We start from the raw sequence: 27,625 nt of genomic DNA on the forward strand, positions 1-27,625 counted from the left end.
CAAGGGTCGCAAACGTGTGCTGGGGCCGTGCTGCTCAGCAAGCCGGGTGAGCGGCACAGACGTCGTAGGTCATGGAGCAGGTGCTCACCAAACCCCATCTGCTCTTGTTATTACCAAAACTCAATCTGCTTTTTTTCCCCAAATTGCGTTACACCATGGAAATGTGGTACACAGCTATTCACGCCTCCATATTCTCCATGGTTCTTTGACAGCCTATCAGTTGCCCTGCCTTGCCCAGTGACAGGGTTTTTAGGAAGACTAGAGGTCATCCTCACCATAGAGAGCAGGCAGAGGTTCAGGGACCTTGGGGTCTGAGATCACACCGCTAAGAATCTAGGCAGGAACTTGGGCTCAGGTCTGTCCAAACCCAAACCCCAATTCTGAATGGCTATGTAACAAGAAGTGGCCTCTTAAGACAAAAACCTGGCCCCATCCTCAAGGAATCCACTGCTCCCCAACCTTAATTCCAGCCCAGCCCAAAGGCAGGCCCTTCTGCCCAGGAAGCTGGACACTCAGTGCTAACTCGCTGTGTGCCCACAGCTCTGCCAGTCACCAGGCATCCACCTGCCAAGCACAGTCCAGTTTGCAGAGCAGAATGCAACCCTCCCAAGGTCTGGGGCAGGGAAGAGGCTCAGAGGAGCCTCTGTGTTCCCAGGCACAGGCCAGCCTCCTCCAGAGGGCACGGAGGAAGATTCGCTCAGAAGCCCCCTCACCTTCCCAGGCTGAGTCCTGGGCTCATTCCCGTTGCAAGGAATGCTCACTCCTGCTGGCTCAGGCTGCTGCTGGGCCAGCCCCTCACAAGCTTATTTTTAATAACTTGGTTGTTTTTTAATTAAAAAGAAATCCCTGGTAACAAATGTGAACAGCCTGAGTTAATGAGAGCAGGCTGCCGCTCGTTTAGCTCCGTCCCTGCTTGGCGGTCTTTCCCTGTTCCAAATCGTTTCTGCATGCGCTTTTATTGTCCCATTGAGGCAAACCCTGGGCCTGGGCCTCAGAAAACTGTGGATAATTTTATGAGCATTAATAGCATTTGGAGCAAAGAAAGCTTAATCATCACGTGGGGTTGTTCCGCCAGGGTCTTTCTCCCAGAATCTTTGGGTCGGGAAGCGGGTTCTGAGCATCCTTCAAAAACCCACCAGATGAACTGGGGGCCTCTGGGTTATGCAAGGAGGATGTGTGGAGAGGCATGGGGGAGCCCAGCATTTATCAACCCTTCCTGGACAGCAGGCACATCGATCCATTTAAGTGTCCATCCCTGTGTGGTGGGCTCATTCTAGCCATTTTTCAGATGAGAAAAATTGAGTTTTGGAGAGATTAGGTGTCTCTGATCAGACTCAGAGCTCTGTAAGAGATGGGCCACAGTCCAAACCCAGATCTCTGAGGCTTCAAAGCCTAGGTCCTGTCCTGCTGCCTCTCAGGCAACTGAGGAACAACTAGGGATCCCCTAGCAAACATCCCCACCTATGACTCCAATGAAGATCATGCTGGGGAGGCTTTGGGGAGGTCAAAAACCATTCCAGTGACTCCTAAACCTCAGTCTCCATGACAGCTCTGCCAGATGGGTAAGACTACTCTGCCTACAGACAAGCACATGAAGACTCAGAGAGGTCTAGTGGTTTACCTAAGGTCACAAAGTAGTAAGGAACACACCTGAAAGGCAAACCCATCACCTCCATGGGGAGAACAAAACAAAACAAAACACAAAACAGTTATTACCCAGCAAATAACTGAGGCCTGCTAGCTTCTTCTCCACTAGATATAGTAAAAAGTCTTCCTACAGCAAATAAACAAGCCAGCTCTTGGAGGGAGGAAAGATGGAGCAGGTCACAGTTTGATGCTGCTTTGGGGCTCCCAGCCCATTCAGGCCCTTGTCTTGTGTGACCTTCACAGTGCCCTGGATAAATCCATGAGCTTCCCTAACTTGCAGAGGGATGTGCACATGAGAGTTGGCAAGTGACCATACCAGGTTGCCCGGCAATTGCTCCCAAAGCCCATGCCAGAGGCTTCCCTAGGCTATCTGCTTTCTCAAAGGCTGGATATAAAACCAGAGGCTATAACGTGTGCCCCAGAGATGCTGCCACCACTCCCCACCACAGGCCCAAGTCAGCCAGAAGACCTGCCACTGCCCTCGTGCCTATTGGAATCTTGCTTCTGTGACCCCAAAAGCATCACAGGACTCACCCCTGCTCACTCTCTGTCTCTATCTCCCCCACTGTACCACTGGATCCAAGAGCAGATCCTGAACCTGGCTTTCATGTAAGTGATGCTTCTTTGCAGAACTGGAGGGTGCGGGAGGCCTGTGTTCATTTTTATGAGTTAGTGAGCAATTCAGGGCTGGGACTGACTGCCCATCCATTTAGTTACTAGATGAAGAAACTGAGGCTCAAAGAAGGAAAGGACCTGCCTTGGTCGCACAGCAAACCCCTGGTGGAACGTGACTGGCCTCCCCGGGACTAGGTAAGAGTTTGGTTTACTTTCCTCTTGAAGTCTCTGTTTTCTCATCTATCAAATGGTGCTAATAACTACTCACAGGCTGTGAGGACAATCCCATGAGATTATGGACACAACACCTTTGGCATGGTGCCCAGCTCACAGTAAGCACTTGAAAAGGCAGGAGGATGGTAACCAGAATGATTTCTTCTATTTATTCTTGTGCAAAGCAAGACCCTGCCTTCTATTGCTGGAAGGTCAGGTCTGGATAACCCTGAGTCCAGACTCAGAAGACCAAGTCCCCAAGGCTCAGGGGTCACCAAATCCAAGACCAGGCGGCTTCAATGAGGTCACAGCCAGCAAATGTGAAGCAAATGACTCCAGTTACACACCAGAGAGTTTTGCAAATTACCGTAATGACTTGGCTATAAAGTGGTACCATATATAAGGTGACTCCCCACAAGAATTTTAATTTATGCTCAAACCTGCCAAGTCTGCACAAGAAGAACAATGATGCATTCAGCATCTCGGGTCCAGATGCCATCCCCTTGCCGTCCCTGGAGCGGCCAGCAGCCAGGTCTAGGAAGGCCTGCATGGTGACTATTCCTCATTTGCCCACAAGCAGACATTTAGTGCCCTCCCGGTGCCAGGCTGGTGACACTTTGCAGTCCACAAAACGTCTTGCAGCCATCATCTATGAGCTTCATTACAACCCCCAAGAGTTGGCTGGGCAGACTCAGAGGGGGCAAGCCATTCTCCTAAGCTCACGCAGCAAGTGTAGGGCTCAGACTCACACTGAATCCTCTGACTCCGCTCTCTAGTCTAGCAGACATTTTTAATCTAGCCAACTTCTTTCTGTAAAGGGCAACCTACAGTAAATACTGTAGGTTTTGCAGCCACAGAGTCCCCTGGGTGTTACCTTGCACTCTCACAATGCTTTGCTGCTATGCTCCACACATCCTTGCCTGTCCAATGAGGGTAGCCTGACACCTCCCAAACTCCTCTGGGCCCCCAGAGCATGGTAGAAATGCATCTCCTTCCAGAACCTTTCTGCCCTTCCTGAGTTCCCCCACCTCAGCTCCCAGAAGTCCCTATGACCAGCTGCCCTTTCGGGTACACTTTATGCTCACTGGGCACAGCCAAATACTGACATATTTTATTTCTAAATTTCCACAACATCCCCACAAAATCAAGACTGTCATACTCTGTACTACCACACCAATGCTGTTAAGGGCATTTAAAACCCTGCCTCCCCCACAAGTCTATAAACTCCTTAAGGACAGGGGTTGTAGAGCCCAGAGCTGCTAAATGTCAGTGTATCCTGAGACATAATTTTGTTCAACCTACTTCACACACAGGAAACAGGGACCCAGATGAGGGCCACGCCTGTCCTGGTTGCCTAGGAAGCAGGCTCTGTAGATACCTGGGCCCACTCGGGGATTTCCCTATCCTGGCACACGGCTAGGCCTATAGTAGGTGCCTGGAAACCCTGGGGAAGAGGGTGGCTGGAAGGACTGTCCCAAGTTAACCACCACATCTCCGCATGCCAGACACTGTGACTTGCTTTTGTGACCCACACAGCTAGGTTGAAGGCCTGATTCTACCATTAACTTTCTGGCCATCTGACCCTAGATGGGCTACCTCACCCTTCTGATCCTCGGTTTCTTCATATATAAAATAGGACTAAGACTCCCAGCTCCCAAACATGGCTGTGAGGATTAAATGAGTTTAGATTAGATGCACAGGGTCTGGTGCAGAGTCAGCATCTCCATAAAGGCCCCTCCGTTTTGCTCTCTTAACAGGCAGAGGAGACACAGGCATAGGCTCTCTGGTTGGTCTGTGCCTCCAGAAACAGAAGCATGTGCTCCCAGATAGGGAGTACTAATGGCCAAAGAAAGGCAACTTCAGACTCCCAGGGTCTCGAGTCTGAGCCTGGGCGCTGCAGGCTCCTCCAGTGCAGAGCAGGGCCTTGGCCCCCTCTCTGGGCCTCAGCTTCTCCCTCTGAGTCGTGGTAGAGTCGGGCCAGGAGAAGGAACGCCATAGGTCCCACAGGACAGGAGACAAGGGGCTCCCCTTCTCAGGCCCAGGAAGAGTGAATGGCTCCCTCAGGACACACAGCAGAGGCACAGACAGTGTGGCCACCCCCCTACAAGACCCCTTTTGCCTCCCGAAGCTGCACTGTCCCCTCTCCCTTCCTCACCAGGCCCAAAGGCCTGGCGAACAACAGGAGGTGGGGGCCTATGAAGAGAAGCAGGAAGGCAGATAGCCAGGTTCTTTCTCATCTCCATAGCCTGGCTGGGATGGGCGGGCCAGGGTCCAATCCCCCATCTTAGAGCCGCCCTGGGGCACTCACAGCCATCAGGGGGCCTGTAACCCAGGCAGGCTTCTGGAGCTCCAGAGCCCAGCCCTCAAAGCCTCACACCAGGCTTCTGACAGCCCCTAGTCTCTTAGCCCACATCACAAAAACTCTATAAACTCCCCCTTTAAAGCTGAGCTGCATTTACGGGGACTCAGGCTAGTGAAACCTGAGCAATACTAGGCTCTTTCCATGCCAGAATTATGAATGCCATTTTCTAGAGCAAGAGTAACTGACTTGTCCAAGGTCATGCAGCTGGGAAAGGGTGGAATCAAGATGCAAGCCCAGCTCTCTTGGACTTGGAGGGCAGTGTTGGCCTGATGCTGTTCCACATCATGAAGGGATTTAGACTGGATACAGTGATTGCTTTCCCCAGTGTATTAGTCTGCTTGGGCTGCCATAACAAAATACCACAGGCTGGCGGGCTTAAACAACAGACATGTCCTTTCCTCACAGTTCTGGAGACAGGAAGTCCAAGATCAAGATTCCTGCTGATTTGGTTTCTGGTGAGAGCTCTCTCCCTGGCTTGTAGATGGTGGTCTTCTCACTATATCTCCCATATGGCTTTCCCTCAGTGCATGCAGAGACAGAGAGAGAGAGATTGAGAGAAGAAGAGAGGAAGGGAGAGAGGGAATGCATACAACCTCTTCTTATAAGGACTCTAATTGTATTGGACCAAGGCACTACCCTTATGACCTCATTTAACCTTAATTACTTCCTTAGAGGCCCCATCTCCAATTACAGTCATGTGCAGGTTAGGACTTCAACATATGGATTGAGGAAGCACAAACATCCTGTCCATAACACCTAGTATTTGGTCCCTAAGAAGGTCCATATTTCCTATATCTTTCTACGGGGCTTGAGGAGACACAGCATAGACAGAAAGCAGGATTCTGGGGCCTGACTGACTAGATTGGAATCCTGGTTTTGCCATTGACTAGCTGTGACCTGTCTAAGTTAAATGGTTTAACATCTCTGTGCCAGTTCATGAAAGTGAAATGGGTTCATATACCACATGTAAAGTGCTTACAACAGAACACCTGGAACCCAGGAGAGACCATGTGAGTGTGTGCTCTCACTGTTGTTCTGATTAACCCCATTCCACAGGGGGCTGTGGAAGCCTGAACCCACTAGTATGATCTCTTGTTACCAGCCATGGTGCCACAGTGACCGGCTCAGAGCTGGGCACACAACACAAGCTGGTTTAATAGGAGTCCTGGGACTTCAGTTTGAAGCCTGGGGAAAGACCAACCTCTCCTCTACAGGCAACTGAAGAGGCATGAGGCCTCCCCAGCTAGTAGAGAACATCTCGTCATCCCAAGGGAAGCTAGTTGGAAGACAATGGTAAGAAAACAACAGACACTGGAGCACTGGTGGCACCAAGAACCTTTTATGTGAAGAGCAGAGTTCCCCTAGTGTTTCAAGCCTATCTTGGATGGGCCTTCTGTTACATACAACCCAAAGCATCCTTATTAATGCAATATTCTTCTAGAAAATAATTTCTATCTACTCTGACAATCTTTGTTTTTGAGTATTTAGTCCATTTATACCATTTTCATTTAATATAACTAACTTACATTTGGCTTTAAATCTATAATCTTACTATCTGTGTTTTATTTGTCCCACCTACTCTATATTCTTTTCCTCTTCTTCCTTGCATTCTTTCTGATTAATCAAGTCTTTTTTAATCATACTATTTTCTATCTCTATTAGCTTGTTAAACGCACATTCTTTTATTATTAGTGGTTATTCAGCAATTATAGCGCCCTTCATTGACTTACTACAATCTAATACAGATTAGTATATTTACCACCTCCTGAAAAGTACAAGAACCTCGGGATTCTTTACACACATGCATTTTCTGTCTCTCTCTGGGTTATTTTTATTGTGTATTTTAATTATACATATATTTTTAAACCTCACCAGATATCATTGTTGTTTTATATAGTCTCTATCTATTCAAATGTTTTCTCTTCCCCCTGCTTCCATATGGGAGTTACTTTCCTTCTGCATGAAGATATTTAAAAAATTGTAAGTCTGCTGGCAAGGAATGCTCTCAACTTTTGTTTGTCTGAAATTTTGTGCTTTCACTTTGACTTCTGAGGGTATAGAATTCTAGGCTGGCAGTCACCTTATTTTAGTACATTACAGAATCATTCCATGGTCTTCTGAATTACAGCATTTCTATTAGAAAGTCATCTCTATGTCTTTCAAGATACTACCTTACCCCCGTAAGTCCTATTTTTAAGGTTTTCTCTTTATGTTTAGTTCTCAGCAGTCTGTGACTAAGATGTGTCTAGCTGGGAATTTCTTTGTATTTATTGTGCTTGAGGTTCGTAGGGCTATTTAAATATGTGACTTAACATTTTTCTGTCAGTTTTGGAAAATTGCTGGCCATTATCACTTCAGACATGACTTCTACCCATTATCTTCCCTGTATATTTCTGGGGAAACAATGTACTTTAGGCCTTTTCACCATGTTTTATGAATCTTTTATGCTCTTTTCTGTAATATCCATCCTTTTTGAATTCATGCTTCAGTCTATTGTCCCCTAACTTATTTCCAATTCATTAATCTTCTCTTTAACTATATCTAATCTATTAAATCCATATTTTGAGTTCTTAAATTTAGTCTTTCAGTTTTAAATTTTCCATTTCTTTGATTTCTTATAGTTTTCAGATATCTGTTGAAATTTTCCATTTGGTAATCTATTTTCTTGAATATATTCATCATAGGTATTTTAAATCTTGTGTCTGATAACTCCAAAATGTGGATCACCTATGAGTCTGTTTTTACCATGATCCTGCCTCCTTTATCCCTCATAATTTTTTACTGAATTCCCAATGTTGTGTATGAAAAGAGGGATTTTCTTTTGCTTCTTAAAGGAAGTTAAAGGAGGGGAAGTTTAGTCTTTAGCTGTTTCAAAGTTGGGTTTAAGGCTTTGTAAAAGTTGCTCTATTTCTTGTTCATCCTTTCTCCAAGGATGCTGCCCTTCATGGACCCCAGCTAGAAGCCTGGGATGCCAGGGCTCTTCCTCCTTGGTTAACAATAAGCTTCAGTTTTATCTTCCTAGAACTTGAGGCTGTTGAAATAAAGCTCTGCCTAGCTTCTCAACCTCTTAACTGCCATCCTCGGTCACTCTCTCAGCCACTTAGCCTGTGCCACTTAAGAAGCAACAAATGTTTTGAAAGGCAAAGCAACATACTAAATGTTAGGCTTGCATTTTGCCACTGCCTGTCTCCATGGGATTTTGGCTCTTCCAGAACTGCCTATCTTGGTAATCTTAAACTCCAGATTTTGTCTCTCTAATAAAGTAAGGCTGTGGAGACACAGCTCTCTGACTCTGGGTCCTATACCATTTGAAAACTAGCTAATACTTGGAAGGAAGAAGTGCCACAGAGTGTCAGATTCACATCAGTGTACTTCTTTTCTCCTTACAATGTTGGTTTTTCAAGCCCTGGATGTCTTCATGGCCCTTTAATGTCTTCAAAGAGTTGGTTTCTATATTTATCTAGAAGAAAGGACTGATACAAGCTTATCTGGTATAGCCAACTGTAAAAAGCCCCTTCCAGCAAATAATTTTAATGACTGTACAGTATTCCATTATATGTTTATACATGCTTTATTTAACCTTTCCTCAAGAGTTGGGATTAAGATTGCTCAGAAAGTTTTAAAAGTAGAAACCATCATGTAATGAATGTCCTTACAGACCTGTCTTTATGTCCATCCATATTTATGGCCTTAAGATAAATTCCTAGACGTGGGGCTGCTGAGTCAAAGGACATGCAAAATTTTAAGAATTTTATTACCTGCAGTTCAAGCTGCTCTCCAAAACGAATATATCAATTTATACCATCAGCAGTATAGGAAAGCAACTCTTCCCTGCACTCTCACCACTCTGAACATTCTTGTTAAAATGAACAAACATCTCTTAATTTACCACTTCAGGGTCATTTATAATAGAAAAGAAGTGAAGACAACCTATATATATCCAGTAATAAAAGAATGATTAGGGGGCACCTGGTAGCTCAGCAGTTAAGCATCTACCTTTGGCTCCGGTTGTGATCCCAGGGTCCTAGGATCAAATGCTGCATCAGGTTCCTTCCTTGGTGGGAAGCCTGATTCTCCCTCTCCCACTCCCCCTGCTTGTGTTCCCTTTCTCGCTGTCTCTCTCTGTTGGAACTAGCCCATTATCGCAAAACACATAGCACACAGGAACTGAGAACCTCTCATATGGTTATGGGGCAATCAGTTCCTAAGGCCAGCATGCCCTGTAAGCCACAGAGAAACATGGGCTCTAAATGCCCCATTTGTGAAGGGACTGGACAGAGAGCAGAGGCCAGGGCCAATGATGTTTTATATGAACTTGCCTCATCAGAAGGCATCTTATGAGGGGTTTTGCTGCATTTATTAAAGGTTCTAATTAGAAGAGAAAATATCTGTAAGAGATATAGAACAAAAAGAGCAAGATTCAAACTTCATAAACATTAAAATAACCTGAGTCACAAAAAATTGAAAAATTTTAAAATGTCAAATGTAAAATGTACATCAAATGTTATTTATTCATTTGTCTCCTTAGCATATGTATACTGAATGCCTACTATGTGTCAGGACCAGACACTCATCATCAGAAATGCTGTGGTCTCGGTACCAGTCCGGTTAGGAAGGCAGGTAAGGGAGAAAACAATCTCAAAAGTAAACAGATAAATATATACTGTACTATCACTAGAGATGCGTGTTGTGAATTTACAATAAGGGTAAGAAGCTAGAAAATGCAGAGAGATGGGGACGGTCAGGACAGTCAGGGGGTCTATATAGTGACTTGAGGGAAGGGAAGGAGGAGCCAGGTGAAAGCAGGGGAAAGAGCACTCACACAGAGCAGCAAGAACAAAAGCCCTGAGGTAGGAGCGTTCTCCAGGGTAGGATCACAGAAAGTCCAGGTGTCTCTGTTGTCCACTGAGCAGAGGTGAAAGAGTCAGGTCATGAAGAAGTTGGACCTGAGAGGCAGGGTTATGAGGTCCCAATGAAGATCTGGGTTTAGAGCAGGAAGCCATCAGAGGGGGAGAGTAGGAGCAACCAGACCTGACTTACGGTGCAGGACCATGTCTGAGCATTGTGTTTTAAAAAAAAAAAAAAGACTTCAGAAGGAACAGAGTAGATGCAAGGAGAGCAGTGGCTTCATTAAAAGAATGTTTTCCAAACTCATCATTCTTTTGGAGGAGTGAGGGAACAGTCCTAATTGCTGATTATAATGGTGTCTGCACTTCTGACTTAATGGCTGTGCATTTGTCGAAATTTACCGAATTGTTCACGCTCACACGTAATGTGAATTTCACCTTATGTAAATTTTCCAATAGCTTAAAAAAAAAATCTCTGTGTTGGGACGCCTGGGTGGCTCAGTCAGTTTAGGTGGCTGTCTTTGCTCAAGTAATGGTCCCAAGGTCCTGGGATTAAGTCCCACACCTGACTCCCTGCTCAGCAGGGAGCCTTCTTCTCCCTCTGTCTGCTGCTCCTCCTGCTTATACTTTCTCTCATTCTCTTTCTCTAGCAAATAAATAAAATATTTTTTTAAATAATGAAAAAACACTCTGTATTACACATTTTGAAATATTCCCTACTATTTTAATAATTTTAAAACTGTGCTTAAAATCCATCCTTGAGCATAGACCAAAGACAGAGTAGGCTATTCTTCCATCCCTACCGTGGCCAGGATCCTCATCTAGTGCCCTGGTCCGTAAATAGGACCCCTTCCCTCCCAGCACATCACCAGTACTTGCAGGACAAGGGGTGTGTGAGCATACCCACGGAACCTCTGGGTACCCTTCCTGTTAATGGCTTCCAGAAGGGATAGACCTACAGGGTACAGGCACATCCACATGAGATAAGGCAGCTGACAGAAGAGCTGTGATGCCCAGCACATCCTCTGGGGCTTCCTCTGGTCATGGTGAGTCTGTAGGAACCCCTGCCCTCCCCCTGTTGTTTCATGCAGCCTTCTGCCTGCCCTGCTGTTCCTCCTCCTCCCAGCTCCTTCCCTGGGCAAGGCTGAAAGGCTGTACCCACACCCAGTGTAAATGACTACTAATGCCCCTCTGGGAGTGAGAGAAGATTCCAGGTTGAATGAGGAGGGAGCGGCACAAAGCAGGGATCCAAGGGTGGCAGAAGAAAGCACTGTGGTTATTTAGCATATGTAAGTATGAGGAGGTCTAATAAACTCTGATATCTCTTAAAATTCTCAGTTTCTACATTTCCTCATGCTGAGCCACGAAGATTCCAAAATGATAAATTTCCATGCATCTGGGATTCTAAAATTCCCCAATTCTCTCCTTCCGTGATGATGCATTTTTCCACAGCTAGGGATTTCAATGACTACAGTTCCAAGATTTTGTGACATCACCAATGAGCCACAAGGAGAGTCGGTGGTTCTAAGACTGTAAGGTTTCCCACATCTCCCATCAGAAGTCTTGCCACTACCTGGAGTGCCCTGAGCCCACACAGGCCCCTGGCTGCCCCCAAATCGTTAGGAAGGGAGCCACAGTGATGATCACTGAAACCCATTTGTTTTTATCCAAGCCCCAAACAGTCCGAGAGTGATGGGATGACAATCCAGAGGAAATGACTGTTGAATCTATAAAAACTTCTCAAAGACAAACATATTCCATCTGTCTTTTTTTTTTTTCAGTAAATAGAGGACCATAAATGTTTATGTGAGGCATGTATTTATTATTTCATGTTCAGCTTTTTTTTTTTTTAAACTCCTTCCCTTTATATCAAGCTAATTAACTACTATGCTCATGTGGGTTTTTCTTCCCTCACTCCTCAGAAGTATATGAAACAAGAAGGAAGACATAACAATGGGGAGAAATGCTCAGCTCCAGGCAGCTGGGTGGGGGGTTGGGGTGGGATGAGAGAGGCCTCGTCTTAAAATCCCCTTCCTCCAACACAGGACATCTCGGGTCTCTCTGGGAGGAATCAGTTGTTCTGACTGAGAAAATCTGTAGGAAGACACTTCCACCTCCTGGAGAGGGTACATCCTGGGATACAGAATGGAGTGGTAGAGGGGACCTTTCCTCATCCCTCAGAGAAGCTCAGTTTTAGAGTCCATGGAAAAGATAATTTGCTCCACAGTAAGGCCAGAAAAGCTGGCAAAGCCTACTGAGGAAGTCACAGAAGTGCTCTGGCTTCTGAATAATCCCCTGCTCTGGGACTCCAGATCTAAAACCACATGGCTCCCAGGGCCTCTCCTCCAGGAAGCCCTCCCTGACTAGCCTTATCCCACAGGGTTTCAGCTGTCCTCCTCTGCCCTCCCCAAGGAACTACAGCCAGCATTCCAGTCTGCCCCCTCACCCACCAGGCACAAGGGGCATCACTGCCCTAGAGATTCTCTAGGGCAATCCCTAGGGTGGGGGGTTCTACCCCAGAGGGCACAGTGAATGTCAGTGGGGGACTTTCTACTGGTCACAGGGACTGGGAGCCACTGCCATTTAGTGGGGAGGAGTCAGGGATGGCCCACAGGGAGGGCCAGCCCTCCAGTAACTTTTGGGTATCTTTCCAGATATCCAAAATAACTGTACATGAGCATTCTGGTCGTCTATGCCTAGAAACTACCCCCATTTTATATATACACAACTTCTTTCATGGTTTTAACATCCACTGAATTTTCCAGGAATGGAACGACCATGTAAATTGAGGGAAGATTGTACTGTGTTATGTTTGGAACTTGACCAAGACTTGTTCACCATTTCAGAAAATCACGTCACCTCGGTCACTCCGCCTGTGGTGTTTGTACGTCTGTGGCTGGCAGGTTCGGGGAGGCCGCACACAGGTGCGGGTGACTGACGACCTCATCCCGCCTCTGGAGAGTCGTGCCTCGGCTCATACAGGGAATTACATGTCACTCAGGAGTTACTTCCCTTTTGTTTCTTTTTTTTTTTTTTTAAGATTTTGTTATGTATTAGACGGAAAGAGAGAATGAGCAGGGGGAGGGGCAGAGGAAGAGGCAGACTCCCTGCCGAGCAGGGAGCCCTGAGTGGGGCTTGATCCCAGGACTCTGGGATCATGACCTGAGCTGAAGGCAGACACTCAACCGACTGAGCCACCCAGACGTCCCTTATTTCTTTTTTATAACACAACTAAAACATTATATGGAATTTTTTAAAAATTGGGTGCAGGCAGGTTACATTATCTATGAATTTCATTTGAGAAGAATAAAGGAGGCAGGACAAAATGGACCTTGTTAGAAAAAGGAAGCACTGATGTGAACCCCAGACCCCGGACAACTCAGATTTCGGACGGGGAAAGCAAGGTCTCCTTGACAGTCACACAGTGAGGCGAGTCCAGAAGAGCCATGCAGCCAAGTGTGTCTGACTCTATGGTGCTGAGACACACCTAGGGCCGGCCCCTGTCTTGATGTCTTTGAGACCCAGGGTCTGTTTCTGGATTCAGAGACACATAGCCCTGAGCCCAGAAGGGTCCACGAGAAGGCAGGCACATGGTTCCAGGCGGATCCCCAGGGAAGGGGGCTGGGGGCACAAGGTGGAGTGTGCCAGGTTGACTCTGGGAAGCCCCAGGAGAGACAGGCCAGAGAGAGCAGGTACAGGCCCTGGTGATCAGCAGAGGTTGGGGGGGTTGAGACCTTGCGACCACGCTCACATCTCCACATCCTTCCCCATCCCAAACCTTCCTCTTCACCTGCAATGTTCCCCAACTCAGCTCTTTCCTCTCCCTCAGCCCCTAGTCCTCTACTTAACCACTCTTGGTCTCCCATGCCTCCCCACCTTTGCCTCATTTCAAACTACCACCACCTCTCTCCTGAAGGACAGCTTCCCCTCCTTCCTGAATGCGATCCCTCCACTCCGGGTACTCTTTCCAAAGCACAGAAGTCCAACCAGCCTCCCCGTGTTCCTAACCCTGCTCAGCCCCCACTACCCACAAGATAGCCTCTGACTCTCCAAGCCAGGAAAACGAGACTGTGCACCTTCTGTTTGCTCCAGCCCCTCTCCTGCCGGCTCCCAACTCACTCCCTGCTGCGGTGGTGCCCAGCTGTTCAAGGACCTGCCCAATTCTTTATGCCCTTGCCTCTTGCTGTCCACCCCCCACACAGGCCCTCACTACTTCCCCTCTGCATCCCCAACCCCCAACAGCCTGTTCTCCTGGCAGAGTTCCCCTGTGCACTCTGTCGTGTGGCTCAGGTGGAAGTTTGAAGAACAAACCTAGACAAGAATACATCCATGAATGAGGCCAAGATAGATCTAGAAAGCCAAGGGAGACAAGAAGCCTTTTTTCTAAGATGTAACCCTTGGGGCAGACCTCACTCCAGCCATTCCAGCTTTACTGGCTGAACCCCATGGATTCCCCCGAGACGTGGGGGTTGGAGACATCACGGACATTTCCATAAGCGTGTCTGGGGGACTGGGAAGCAGCACCTCGTAGTGTTTTCATTCCAAATACGAGCCAGCCTGTGCGAGGGGGTAGAGGTATGTGTGGACGGAGGGCTGGCCTAGCAGGGGCTCTGCTCTAGGCTGTGCGGAAGGTTCTCTAGGGAGTGCAGCTGATGAGGACAGCCCACTCAAGGATGCCCTTGGGTGCTGGGCCTGCAGAAGAGAAAGTCTGCCCATGAGGCTACATTTCACGAACTCCATGGGGAGGGACAGACAGGTTCACATTCAAAGTAAACGATCGATGCTGTGTATCTTGGTCCAGCGACCCCTGCATTCAGTGCTGACCCCCTTTCTCACACTTGAGGTCAAGAGTCCGAGGAAAGGCCCTCTGGGCAGGGAAGCAGAACCCGGCGTTTTAGGCTTTCCTGAAGATTCCCTGCATGTCTTGGGGCAGCTTCCAGCCCCTGGGCCTCAGTTTCCTTTCCTAAAAGATAAGGGAAGTACACTGGGGTGCCTTTAAATGTTCGTGTTCTAGGCCCAGAGAGCCATACAGAATCTGCAATCAAAAGGCCTCATGACCCAGAGGAGGAGCTGGTGTTGGACAGGACCCAAGCCTCCCCCGCTCTCCCAAGTCCTAATACTTGGGGCTCCTCACTACCTGACAGGCCTGCCACTTTCCAAAGGAACCCAAATCTTTCTCTGGAATGCAATGAAAACAACACCTATCCGTCTCTTCCTTCCCACACCCTCTCCCCACATTCCTACTATGTACCAGGCCTGGGCACTGGACACGGAGATGAGACAGACACTGGTACTCCCTCAGGAACCCATAGTCTGGTGACCAACATGGACCTTTAAATAGAAAAAGACATCAGATGGATCAGTGCTGGGACCGAAGTGCTCCCCCACCCTCAAGAATGAAGGAGCATACCTTCCTTCCCTTATCCTCTCTCCAGCAGGGCCACTGCCTCCATGAAGCCTTCCCTGACTCTGCCACCCTCTCCTATGTGATCGGCTGCTCCCAGGAAGACCGGCAGTCCCCCTCCTGCATCCTTTACTGTGTGACGTAAGCCATGTCCATACCTGGTAGGGCAGATCACAAGGCTAACTGTTTCGGCACCTCACGGTTACAGAGATGGTCTCCCTGAGCCTCCCTGAAGCCTCTCAACGTTCCTGCTAGATAGATCAATTAGCCCATTTTACAGGTAAGGAAACCAAGGCTCAGGAAGGTGAAATGACTTCTCCTGAATAACACACTTAGAAACAAGCTGGCCTGGGATTTGGGCCCAGGGCTGACGATTCCAGGCATGGAAGAATCCCCTGCCTGGGCTTACAGTGGCCATCTCATGGCCCACTCACAGGACTCCCCCAGGCCCAGGGAGGCCATTCCCATGGAGAACACATACACATCCTAAGAGGCATATACCTCAGTCATTCTGAGGTAAAGTGTCAGGGCTAAAACACGCTAAAACTTCTATTGCAAAGATAATATAATCTCAACCTTCCGTTTTACAGAAAAGGGAGACTGGGGCCCACAGAGAGCAAGGGCTTTGTCCAAGTTCACACAGCAATGGCCACATCAGGATCAGACGCAGTTCTCTGGAGTCCCCATGAGGCCCTCACTCCAGGCGCCTGCCTTCTACCTCTTAAAGGCAGCCGGAGGGGTAACACTCTCCTTAGCAGCCTGGGAGAGAGGAGATGTTTATAGGAACAACTGAGTGTATCTCAAAGATTCTGCCTGGGGTCGAGCCCCGGCTCCCTCCAGGATGCCGGGCTGCCAGTAACTGCCTGCCTCGACCATTGGACACCTCACGGTTACAGAGATGGTCTCCCTGGGCCTCCCTGAAGCCTAGCTAGCACAGACCTGTGCTTCTGATGCCAGCTCAGTGCCCTGGCATCGTTTCTTTGGGCCAGCCCTGACGTCATCAGGTCCCATCCTAATGCACGCATCTGGCTGGAGAACAGGGTGGACAGAAAACGGGCAGAGGGACTGGGCTTAGGACACGAGTTCCCCAAAGCCCGCCTGCTTCCTCCTCAGACTGCTTGCTGCCAGGTTTTGCCGGGTGAGTTGTGGCAGCTTGCTGCCAAGCACGGGGACCCTGTCAGCAGGCCTGCCGTGAATGAGTGCAGTGTTTGGGAGCAGTCAACAAGATGGATGTTGTTTCGTTTCGGCTCCGCGCACCGTAAACATTCTGGAGCAGACGCAGCTCCAGGTGGCTCGCTGGCTCACCCCCGACAGCTGGACCAGCCTGCAAAGGCCCATTAACGTGGACATAAACAAGGAGAGCTGGAAGACGGAGAGGCCTCTGGGGTCTGTCCCACTTTCAGAGACACCACAAAGGACACAAAGGAGCCGAGAAATCCAGGAGCCAGACTGGAGGCAGAGGTTGCCCAGAGAGGGGGAATGAGGTCCCACCAGGCTCCAGTCCCAGCTCTGATGCTGCTCAGCGGGGTGACCTTCTGTAAATCCCACAACGTGTCCAGGCCTCAGTTTCCTCATCTGAAGAAACAGGAAAAGGCTTCCCTGGCAGACCACAGTGAGGCCCACAGAAATTCTTTTTGAATGAGCTGACTGACTGCACCGGCAACAGCTTGAAGACAAGGACTACACCTGATCCATCCAGACCAAATGGTTAATAGCATGGGCTCTAGAGAAAGAGCTACCTGGTCTGGAATCCTCACTTTACCATTCATCTGCCAGCGTGCTCATGGTCAGATAAACCAAGCTCTCTGAGCCTCCCTTCGCTTATCTATAAAAACGCGAACAATCATGCTTGCTGCACATGCTGGCTAGGAGGGTCAAATGCCCCACAGGCTAAGCTTAGCTCAGAGTCCAGCACACAGTCAATAAAAGGTCACTCTCATTCCATTATTATCCATAGCTCCCAAATCACTTGGAGCAGGGTCTCAGAATGAAGCAGTGGCCAAGGCTGGGGGACAGCCAGGTCTTCTGGGATTCTCCCCTCCCGATCTAAGATGATCTTTGAATCCTGGACCAGGCACTCAGCCTGCCAGGCGCCCACGGGGGCCTCACAGCCTGGCCCCACATATCAAGCCCCGGGCTCACGTGGGAGACGGTCCAACTTGACGAACACCAATTCTCCAAGAGCCAACTGGCCAAAAATCAACGTGTCAAATGACCAATTCATCATAAGCCAAATAGCCACAAATTACTCCGCCAAATGGCCGTATTCCCAAATTACCCAAACAGCTACACCAAACTTGTTTGTTTTAACCATGTATAATATAAAGATGACAATTTGGGTTGGAGGAGACGGTTTTAGGTTGAGTTAGTAAGTTCTCATTTTGTGTTCAGAGTAGGATTTTTAAAAAGTATTACATTGATCAAAATCAAGGATCATAGTTGAATTCGTCTCCTTAGTGAGTATTCAGTTCATTTCATTATCAGGAATCAAATATCACTGTTTCATACAGGCAGCCTTCAAGTTTCACTGTACAGTAGGTTAAAGAGGAGCCCTGAAACGTTAAGTCCACATCAAATCCCTGGAACGTGTGAATGTGACCTTATTGGGAACAGGGGTCTTTGCAGTTGAAATGAAGCTAAGATGGTGAGATCTTCCTGGCTTAGGCCCATGGCCCTAAAGCCGATGAGAAGCATCCTTATGAGAGACAACAGACGGAAAGGAGACAAGACACCCAAAAAGGCAGAGACTGGAGCAGTGGAGCCACAAGCCACGGAATGCCAACAGCCCCAAGAAGCTGGAGGAGGCGAAGAACAGATTCTTCCCTTGAGCTTCCAAAGCCAGCCCTTTGGTGCCAGACCCTTCCAGGACTCTAAAAAACAAATGTCCCTTGTTTTTGCTACCAAGTTTGTGGTAATTTGCTACAGCAGCCTCAGGAAACCAACACACATTTTTAAAAATATCATTATTTTATATCATTTTCTGTTTTGCCAACTCTTACTTTTTAATTTTTTTGTAAGGGATTCTTTTGCTAATTTCTCAAGAAACCTATTGACTTGAGTTTGAGAGAACTTTGAGTTCTCTCTAGCTAAACACACAACTGTGACAGAGCTATGGACACAACTTCTTAGGGTGTTCTTTACTTTAACCATCTTTTAGCGCTTTTTATGGTTTCTAAATCACACCTCAGTCTTTTCTTTAAAATTTCCTATTTATGGTTAAAGTGTATCAAATTGATTATCTATTCTCTTAGCAAATTAATGAATCAGACTCAGTAATATATAAAAAGGATAATTCATCATGACCAAGTGAGGTCCTCAGAATGCAATGTTCCAGATCAATCAACCTAATTCACCAAATTGAAAGGATAAAGAAGAGCCACATAATGAGCTTAACAGGTGCAAAAAAAAAAGAAAGAAAGAAAAGAAAAAAAAGCAATACTTATTCATGATAAAAACTCTCAGCACACCACCAATAGAAAAGAATTTCCTCAATGACACAAAATCAATGATAAACTATAATATCATGCTTTATGGCAAAGAACTGAATACTTTTCCTTAAGATTGGGAACAAAGTAAGGATGTCCATATTCATCACTTCTATCCAACATTTTATTAGAGGCCTTAGCTGGTGCAATTAGACAAGGCATGAAAATAAGAAGAGGAAAAGCATAACTCTTTATTCCCAGAGGACATGACTGTTTACACGGAAAATCCTAAGCAATCTCCAAAATCAAAAACTTAGAAAGAATAAATTAAGTCAGCTATGTCACAGGATACAAGGTCAACATATAAAAATAAATTATAATCCTATATACTGAGGAAATACTGCAAAAATGGAATTTAAGGAATAATCCAATTACAACTAAAGTCATAAAACTTCTAGAAGAGAGCATGATTTGGGACAGGCAAAGGTTTCTTGGAACACAGTAACATAATCACATAAAAAAAAAACAAACATAAAATGCTTAGGAACAAAGTTAGCAAAAGTTGTGTAAGACCCTTTACCCTGAAAATTATTAAATTCCACTGACAGAAAGTTAAAAAGACCTGAAAAAAATGGGGAGAGATACCATGTTCAGAGATGGAAGAGTCAACATTTTTAAGATGTCAATTCTATCTAAATCAACTACAAATTTAATGCCACCTCAATAAAAATTTCAGCAGGTTTTTTGGGCAAAATTTGACAAGTTGACTCTAAAATACAGATGAAAATATTGAGAACCTAGAATAGTCCAAAATCATTAAAAATGAAGAACAAGTCAGAGGATTTAGACTATCTGATTTCAAGGTTTTTTCTAAATCGAAAGTCATCATTAAGACAATGTGATGGTGGTGTAAGAAGAGACATATAGATCATTGGAACAAGCAGAAAATCTACAGGGGTACCTGGGTGGCTCAATCATTAAGCATCTGTCTTTGGCTCACGTCATGAGACCAGGGTCCTCATTCACTGTCGAGCCCTGCATCCAGCTTCCTGCTCGGCGGGAAGCCCACTACTCCCTCTCCCACCCTCCCTGTTTGTGTCCCACCCCCCTTGCCCTCTCTCTCTCTCTGCCAAATAAATAAATAATTTTTTTTAAAAAAATAGAGAGCCTATGGATAAACCCACACTACTATGAACAATTTATTTTTTTTACCAAAGTGCCAAGACAAACTAATGAGAAAGAAGTCTTTTCAGCAAATGTTTCTGGAAAAACCAAGTAACTGTATAGGAAAGGCAACCTTGACTCTTATCTTACCTCAAAGACAAGAATCAACTCACAGAGCATTATCAACCTAAACTTAGGGCTAAAGCCATAAAACTTCTAGAAGAGTACCCCACTTGGGACAAAGGTTTCCTAGAACACAAAAAGCAAGACACAGAAAAGAAAAAGTTGATAAACCGGACTGCTTCAAAGTTAAAGAATCTTCATTCTTGAAAAACATCATTGAGACACTGAAAAGGCAAGACAGGAAATGGGAGAAAATATTCCCAATCCTTATCTCTGATGAGACTTGTATCTGGAATATCTAAAGAACTCTTACAATTTGGTAATAGAAGGAAAGACAGTGCAAATGAAAAATGGACAAAGGGCTTAAAAAGACCGTGCTCAAAAAAAGACTGGCATAGGCCAACATGTACATAAGAAGAGGAGAAGAGGCTTGACACCTGTAGTCGTCAGGGAGATTAAGATAAAAAGGGGAGAGCTGTGGTTCTAACAACACTGGCGTGTTGGTATGTTGGTACCTGGACACCAACTGAAGGACTGTCTTCCGGCTGGCCAGCTCTAAAGAGAAACCAAAATGAAAGCCCATCTTCCAGCAGCATCAGGTCTAGATACCCACCCTGTATTAAGTTCTTTTCTAGCTTGCAAGCAGGAAGGAGTCAGAAAAACTGATCCTGAAAGATCACTTTCCAAAAACACTGGGCAAGGAGAGCATCAAAATTGCGCAGACCACCATCCCAGCCAGAGACACGCAACAGCAACAGGCTGTCGGAAGGCTTTGAGTTTTCAGACCAAGGACCAAGAGGCCCAGGAAGTAAGATGAGCAGGGCTGGAGCAAGTAGTGCCTGTGGGTCCTTCAGTAACCTTGAACTCTCTCCTCTATCAGGATAGAGCCACGGATTTATCACTCAGCCCAGGTCTGGACCAAATCCCAACATGCAAGCCATACTATCCCTTCATTCTTCATTCACTTGGATATTTATTCAAATATTAACTGTGCATCTACTATTACCATTCCTTTCTCCCTAGCCTAGAGAGGATTCCCCCAGTCCCAGTCCTTGCTCTTTGTCTGGGATATGCAACCACTACAGAGTAAGCTCTATTGTGTGCCAGGAGCTGGGCTATATGATGCTATATAAGCAAAATCTTACTTAATCATCAGGTTTTCTTCATTTTGTAGATGAGGAAATGAGAAGCCCAAAGAAGAAACTGATTTAAACCTAGGCCTATTTATTCACAAACCACTATTCCCATCAATCTATCTATTTGTGTAGACATGTGCAGGCTGTAGACCAGGCCCAGAGACCCACACAGTGGGACAGGTGGGGGCACAGGGGACAAAAGTCTGCCTTTGAAAGGCTCACACCTGCCTGCCTGTGACCGCTTCTCCCATCAGAAGTGGAGCCACCTTCCCTCACAGAGATCTGGGTGGGCTCCCAGACGCCGGGCTGAGTGACCTTAGAGCTGGAGCGAGAACTGACCCAGTCCCACTGGCAATCCCTTCTCCAGCTGCTCACAACAATGGATGCACTAACCCTTCGCCTCCTGGTGGAACCACTAGGTCGGGAGTAGGGACTGCTCTTGGGAATGGCAAAGGGGGCAGGGCATGGTGCCAAGGTCTAGCCCCCTCCACTCCAAGCCCATACCTCTGGTATGACCGGATCCTGGCCAAATACTGAAGTTCCCATTACTGTAGCTAGCCGGGTCATTGATCCAATCAGAGGTGGGTCAAATAAACAAACAACAGACACAACCGGTAATGTCCCATAGGAGGCAGCCTCCCCACATCCTTCTCTGGAGCTCCAACCAAGTCTGACCTTGACAGCCCAGTAGTTACAGGTTTTGCACACTGCCGCCTCACCCTACCTCTGCTCCAAACCTTCTTCAGTGGCCCCCATTCCCTAGGTCTGATGGTCTTCCACCTGAGTCCAGAGGACTCCTGAACTGGTCAGGCGAAGTTCCTTGCCTTCTTATTAGTCCCTCATTGCTCTGCTCCTGGTACACCCGCCATTATGGGCAGAATGCTTGTGCCCCCCCCCAAATTCACATGTTGAAACCCTACCCCCAATGTGATGGTATATTTGGAGAAGGAGCCTCTGGGAGGTATTGAGGATTACATGAGGCCAAGAGTCTGGGGCCGCATGAATGAGATCAGTGCCCTTACATGAAGCAACAGCAGGCAGCTTGCTTCTCTTGCTCTCCTCTATGAGAGGACATGGTGCAAAGACAGCCATCTGTGAACCAAGAAGCGGGCCCTCACCACACACTGCATGTGGGACTTCCAACCTCCAGGACTGTATGTAAATGTCCACCATACCTTCCTTCATTCCAGCAGCTTGAACCAACCAAAACACCTGCCTTGCCCTCAAACACACCTCAGAAGCTTTGCATTTTCTGGCCTCTCTTCTCCCAGGTCCATAGAGCAGTTTCTTGTCACCATTCAAGTTTCAACATGAATGAAATGTTGCCTCCTCCAGGAAGCCTTCCCTGATGCCCTGGGAACCTCACAACCCCGTCCTGTTTAACCATCTTTATGGCACGCAGTGTTAACAGCGTCTTGTATTTTTGCTCACATCTTTGATTTTCTACGCTCTGAGGGCATGGACTTGGGTCTCTTTTGATCACCTCCCACATCAGAGAACACAGCCTGGCTCGCAATAGGAATTGGCAAATACCTGTCTCATGCACCAACTCCAAAGGGCCCAGCTTAAATGACGCCTCCCCAGTAAAACCCATCTGGACACCCTTGCTCGGCTCCCTCGAAACTGTAGACCTCTCCCCGCCAGAGCCTGAGGCCAGGGCTGTAGCTGATTCATCTCCAAAACCAGCACCATGCACGGGGCCTGGCCTGCATATCCAGGGGCTGAATACATCGCCACTGAATAAACAGATGAATGCAATTCAACCACCACCTAGGATATGCACAGAAGGGCAACTGTAAACTGCAGAGTGCTCTGTACAAATGCATATGGGCATGCGTGTGCACACACACACAGGCACAGACACACACATGGACACACACATACCCTCCTTCCAGGGCCTGCTGATCACAGGGCCCTTCCCTACATCTGCTGAACTGAATTCTGGGCAGTTCCTGCCTGTGCCCAAACACCAGGTCCTGCGACCACAGCCACACGTTGGAACTGTGCAGCCACTCCCCCAGTTGGCATGAGTCTTGAACAATTACCTGAGCGGCTTGGGAGGCAGAGGTTAAGAAAACCCCAGCGCTGAGTGCTCTGCAGGCCTGGGAGGGGGGAGGCGCAGAGAGCTGCCGGCACATGTGAGCAACAGATGGTCAGCCTGGCCGATCGGGAGGGTTCTATTTCAGTGACAATTCATTTTCAGTAATTATCCCTCTCTCCTTTAAAGTCACCTAAGGCAGCCCTCGTGGGCACAGCGGATCTCTTCCCTGGGCGAACTTTCAAGTTATTTGCACTTTTGGAGATGCGTAGAATTAAAAGCAGATGTGTCAAATTGAGCCTCCTGCTTGCCGCTCCATCTCTGATTTTTTTTTCCCTTGCCGGCCCACTGTAAATGTTTTTAAAATGGGACCCCGGTACTAGACATGTCAAAAGCTGAATTCAAGGTAGAGGAGGCTGCCAGCAGGGAAGACGGATGAAATTTAAAATCCCTTTCGACAGATTAACTAGAGACACTTTGAAGCCATAAATCATGCAGACAGTCTAGAAGAAGCTAATAATGGATTTCGGTTTTGTTCGTATTTATTATCTTGAAGAGATAGCAGAATGTAGGGCCAATGCGCCTGGCTGGGAAACCCACTGGGGACTTCCCAAGGCTGACTGTCAACCAGAAAAGAGGTGGGATAGGAAGGGCAGAGGGACGCAAAAACTGGTATTAATTATGTACTTGCTGTATGCCAGGCACTGGGCTTGGCATGACCTCTCTTATGTCAACCACAATGCACCATGTGAAGGACACCATATTGTTCCCTCGTTATGGAAGAGGAGGGATCTTAAGATGCTCCAAGAGATCTTGTTCCAAGCCTTACAGCTTCTCCTCCCCAAGTCTAAAGCTCTGTTCTTCCCACCCAACAGGATATAGGAAAAGAGATGACCCAAGGTAAGAGCAGAAGATCTCAGAGAGAAAGACAGACCACAAGGACATAAGCTCCAACACACCAAGGGGCCTACTCCCCAAGTGACCTGTGTACTTGCCCACCGCTGGTCATTTCAGCCTTCCCATACTCTCTACCTGGGGTGCCTTCAGTGGTCCTTTCCTGAGCTCACGATCATGCTGAGACTTGGCCTGGGTCCCTGCCCTTTTTTTTTTTTTTTTTTTTTTTTTTTTTTGACAGAGAGAGATCACAAGTAGTCAGAGAGGCAGACAGAGAGAAAGGGGGAAGCAGACCCCCCGCCGAGCAGAGAGTCCGACGCAGGCTTAATCCCAGAACCCTGGGATCATGACCTGAGCCGAAGGCAGAGGCTTAACCCACTGAGCCACCCAGGCGCCCCAGGGTCCCTGCCTTCTAACCTTCTCTCCTTTCATACAACACAGGTCCCTGCCTTCTAGAGCATACCATGCATTTGTGTTTGCCTTACTGATCCCCAGAGGGCTTGCCTCAAACAAATATGACCCTATTCATCCCACTACACCTGCCATGGCCATAAAGGAGAAGATCAATGCTGTTTTCACTGAATTCCCTGATGCCCTGGCACCTGAACACTAGGATTACATCCACCAAGGGCAGGGGAATGACAAGGGAAGGAAGCTAGTATTTTAGAGCGCCTCACTGATTCATTCAACACACAGTTCTGATGCTGCCCACTCTGTGCCAGCACCAGGGATGGAACCATGAACCAGACACAGCGCCCACAGAGAGCTTACTCAGAGCTTAAGGACCAGCCTCTTTGTATACTCATTTAACCTTATCGACCTAGGGGGGAGGAAGAGTTACCCCACCTACCAGACAAGGAACCTGAAGCTCAGAAGGTAAAGCCACCCAGCCCTGATCAAGTGGAGTGTGCAACCATCCACCCTACTTCACACCATCAGAGCCCCACCCCAGTTGCCAACAGGGCCGGGCTAGGTGCAGTCTACTATGTGCTGAGCTTCAGATGGCCAGCTGTACGGAATGCAGGGACAGGCTGGACTTCATGACCAAGGGCTCGAATACAGGAACAAGAAATAACACCTCAAGAGGCCAGAGGGGGCCAGCACTGGGGAGGGCTCAACTCTCCCTATTTACTCTCCTCAGGAACTCCTTATCCATGGCAGCGGGCTCCAAACTCTGGCATAGCAGAATCACCCCAGGGATTTGATAAATCCCTCTGGGTCCTGCCCTGGATAAATGAGATCAGAATCTCCGGGAATATGGGCTGGGAAGATGTATTTCTATGAAGGTTCCTGAGAATCCTGCTGCAGCCAGCCTGGTGCCAGCCCTACCTAGCATCTGCCCACCAATCCTCAAGGGCAGAGAGTCTCCCCTCTTTGGCCTGGCCCTGCAAACTACTTGGCTCCAAACCACTTCTCTGCTCTGGTCTGCCAGAACCACACGCGTATACACTCACAACCCCCAATACTCATCCAGTCCCAGCCTAACAGTGATTTGCCACATTCCCCTGTTATGCCCTGAATGGGACCCCTACCCAACCCCCTGCTTTATGCTCTTCCCTCTCCTGAATGTCTTTCTACCTACTTCAACATGGCCGATTCATTCCTGCTTATCTTTCACGGCCCAAATGTTTCCTCCCTGAAGCCCTCCCAGATCTCCTCTCCCATGAATAAGATCCCATGAATGAGATCCCTCTGTGAGCCCCATGAATAAGTCACTCCAGACCCCAGCTGCCCCCTGAGTTTGGCACCTGAAGTCCTCTTTCTAGTTCTCCCTCTAGCCTCCCTTCCTGGCCCAGTGCCTGGCTCAGAATGGTGCTCTGGAAACAAAGGAGTCATGAGATGGTCTTGGAGAGCAGGTCTTCCCCCGAAGATAGGAGGAGAAGGAGAAGAATCTCCGGGCTCCCGATCGCACTCTCCCCACGGCGGTGCGGACACGCTGGCCCCATCCCACAGTGGCAGCTCATTCCTCCTCCTCCTGGGCCTTTGCACTAGCTCTTTCTTCCACCTGATATGTGTGTGGCCCCAGACAGGTAGGTCAGGGATGACTGCTCCTTGTCACGCAGCTCTCACTTCCCGTGAGAGGCCTTCCCCGCCCTCCCTCAGACCCCATCCCTCATTATCACCTCACCTGCTTCCATTTTTCTTCCCAGCACATGCCACTACCTCCATATCATGTCTCTGCTCCCTGGCTCTCTGCCCCACCCAAATACAATCTCCATGAGGGGAGGGAGCTCTGGAAAGCCTGGAGAGCCTTCTTGTCCTTTCCTGCGTGCACACACACAGCCTTGAGAAAGCTATCACAGACCGTTCAATACGCAAGCCTTGGGTTTTCCCTTGAGATGTATTTGTGGCTAGCTGCACATGCTCCTCTATGGTGCATTTTTGGAGGAAAATCTTCAAAAATTGAAAATAATTCCATAATCTCATCTGTCAGACAGCTTAGATTTTGATAGGCTCATTTTTTTTCATTACACCTATGTGTGTGACCGTGTCTGTTTATGGACATGTGTACACACACACAAATGCATATACAAATGTTTACCATCTTATTACAAACTGACATTTGTTTCGTATTTCTTACACGAATCACAAGCACTTTCCCCTTGTCACGAAGGCTTCTTTGAAAACCCCCTTCTGAATGGCTGCATAGTACTCTGTCACACGATTGCGCTTTAATTTGCTTCGTTTCTCCCCTGTGTTAGACATTTAGGTTGTTTCCAATTTTTTACTGTTACAAACGATGCTATAATGAGCACTTCTAAACATAAATCACTGTCTGGACCTCTGAATGCTTCCTCAGGATGACTTCCAAAAGGAGGAATTCCTGAGTCAGAGAGACGGAATATTTTCCGGGATCGTGGAACATATTGTCAGACTGCCCTCCAGGAAGACCGTCCCATTTACACTCACACCAGTGCCGGGGTGGAGGGGGCGACACTGCAACAAGGAGGAACAGATTTCCTTTGTGTTTGCTAATTTGCGAGACCGAAATGATATTTCGTTTTTATTTGGAGTTTAACGCCAATGGGAACAAATAACTGAAAATATTTTTTGGCTAACTGTATTTCTTCGTCTGTCAACGGCCTATTTCTGCCCTTTCTCCATTTTTCTTATATTTTGGGGTGGCTTTATTATGTATTAAAGACATCAGTCTTGCTCTCTGTGGCAAATGCTCTTCTCACTTTGTTGACTGCCTTTTATTATTGTTTATACATTTTTACACATTAAAGTGTTCTACATTTTCACACGGTCCAATGTAACAGTCCTTGGTTGAGATCACTTTCGTGGGCTTTATGTAAAGCTAGTCGTTTTCTAACCAGACATAAGATAAATATCTCCCTATAATACCTTCTAATTTTTTGTGTGGCTTCATTTTTCACACTTAACTCCTTAATCCATCTGGAATGTATTTTGCAGGATAATGTAGGTGAGGATTGAACTTTATTTTTTTCCCCAAATAGTTAACCAATTGTCCCCATCTGTGTTATTTTTTTCAAGACCTCATGGCAGAATTTCTACCATCTCCCTTAGTAGCGCCATAGCGTAATAATAATCACAAATATCACATGTATGTACTTAACGCTTTACCAAACATTATTCATTCATCATTCATTCATCACGTTGCTGCTGAGCGCCTGTTGTGCACTGGGGATTATTCTAAGTGCTAGGAATACAGCAGGGAGTAATACGGACAACAACCTCTGCTCTTATGCAATACACCTTCCAAAGGGGGGTGTGAAATAAATAAAATAAACAA

General features: G+C 47.2%; 1 protein-coding gene across 2 annotated transcripts in view; it reads right to left on the reverse strand.

Annotated features, from left to right (window-relative positions):
• Positions 1-27,625, reverse strand: part of GLIS1 (GLIS family zinc finger 1) — a 216,775-nt gene that overhangs the window by 85,850 nt on the left and 103,300 nt on the right. The window lies entirely within an intron of this gene.

Source organism: Mustela putorius, unplaced genomic scaffold (genome assembly GCF_011764305.1).
Source record: "Mustela putorius furo isolate JIRA1106 unplaced genomic scaffold, ASM1176430v1.1 tig00003853_pilon_pilon_pilon, whole genome shotgun sequence".
NCBI lineage: Eukaryota > Metazoa > Chordata > Mammalia > Carnivora > Mustelidae > Mustela > Mustela putorius.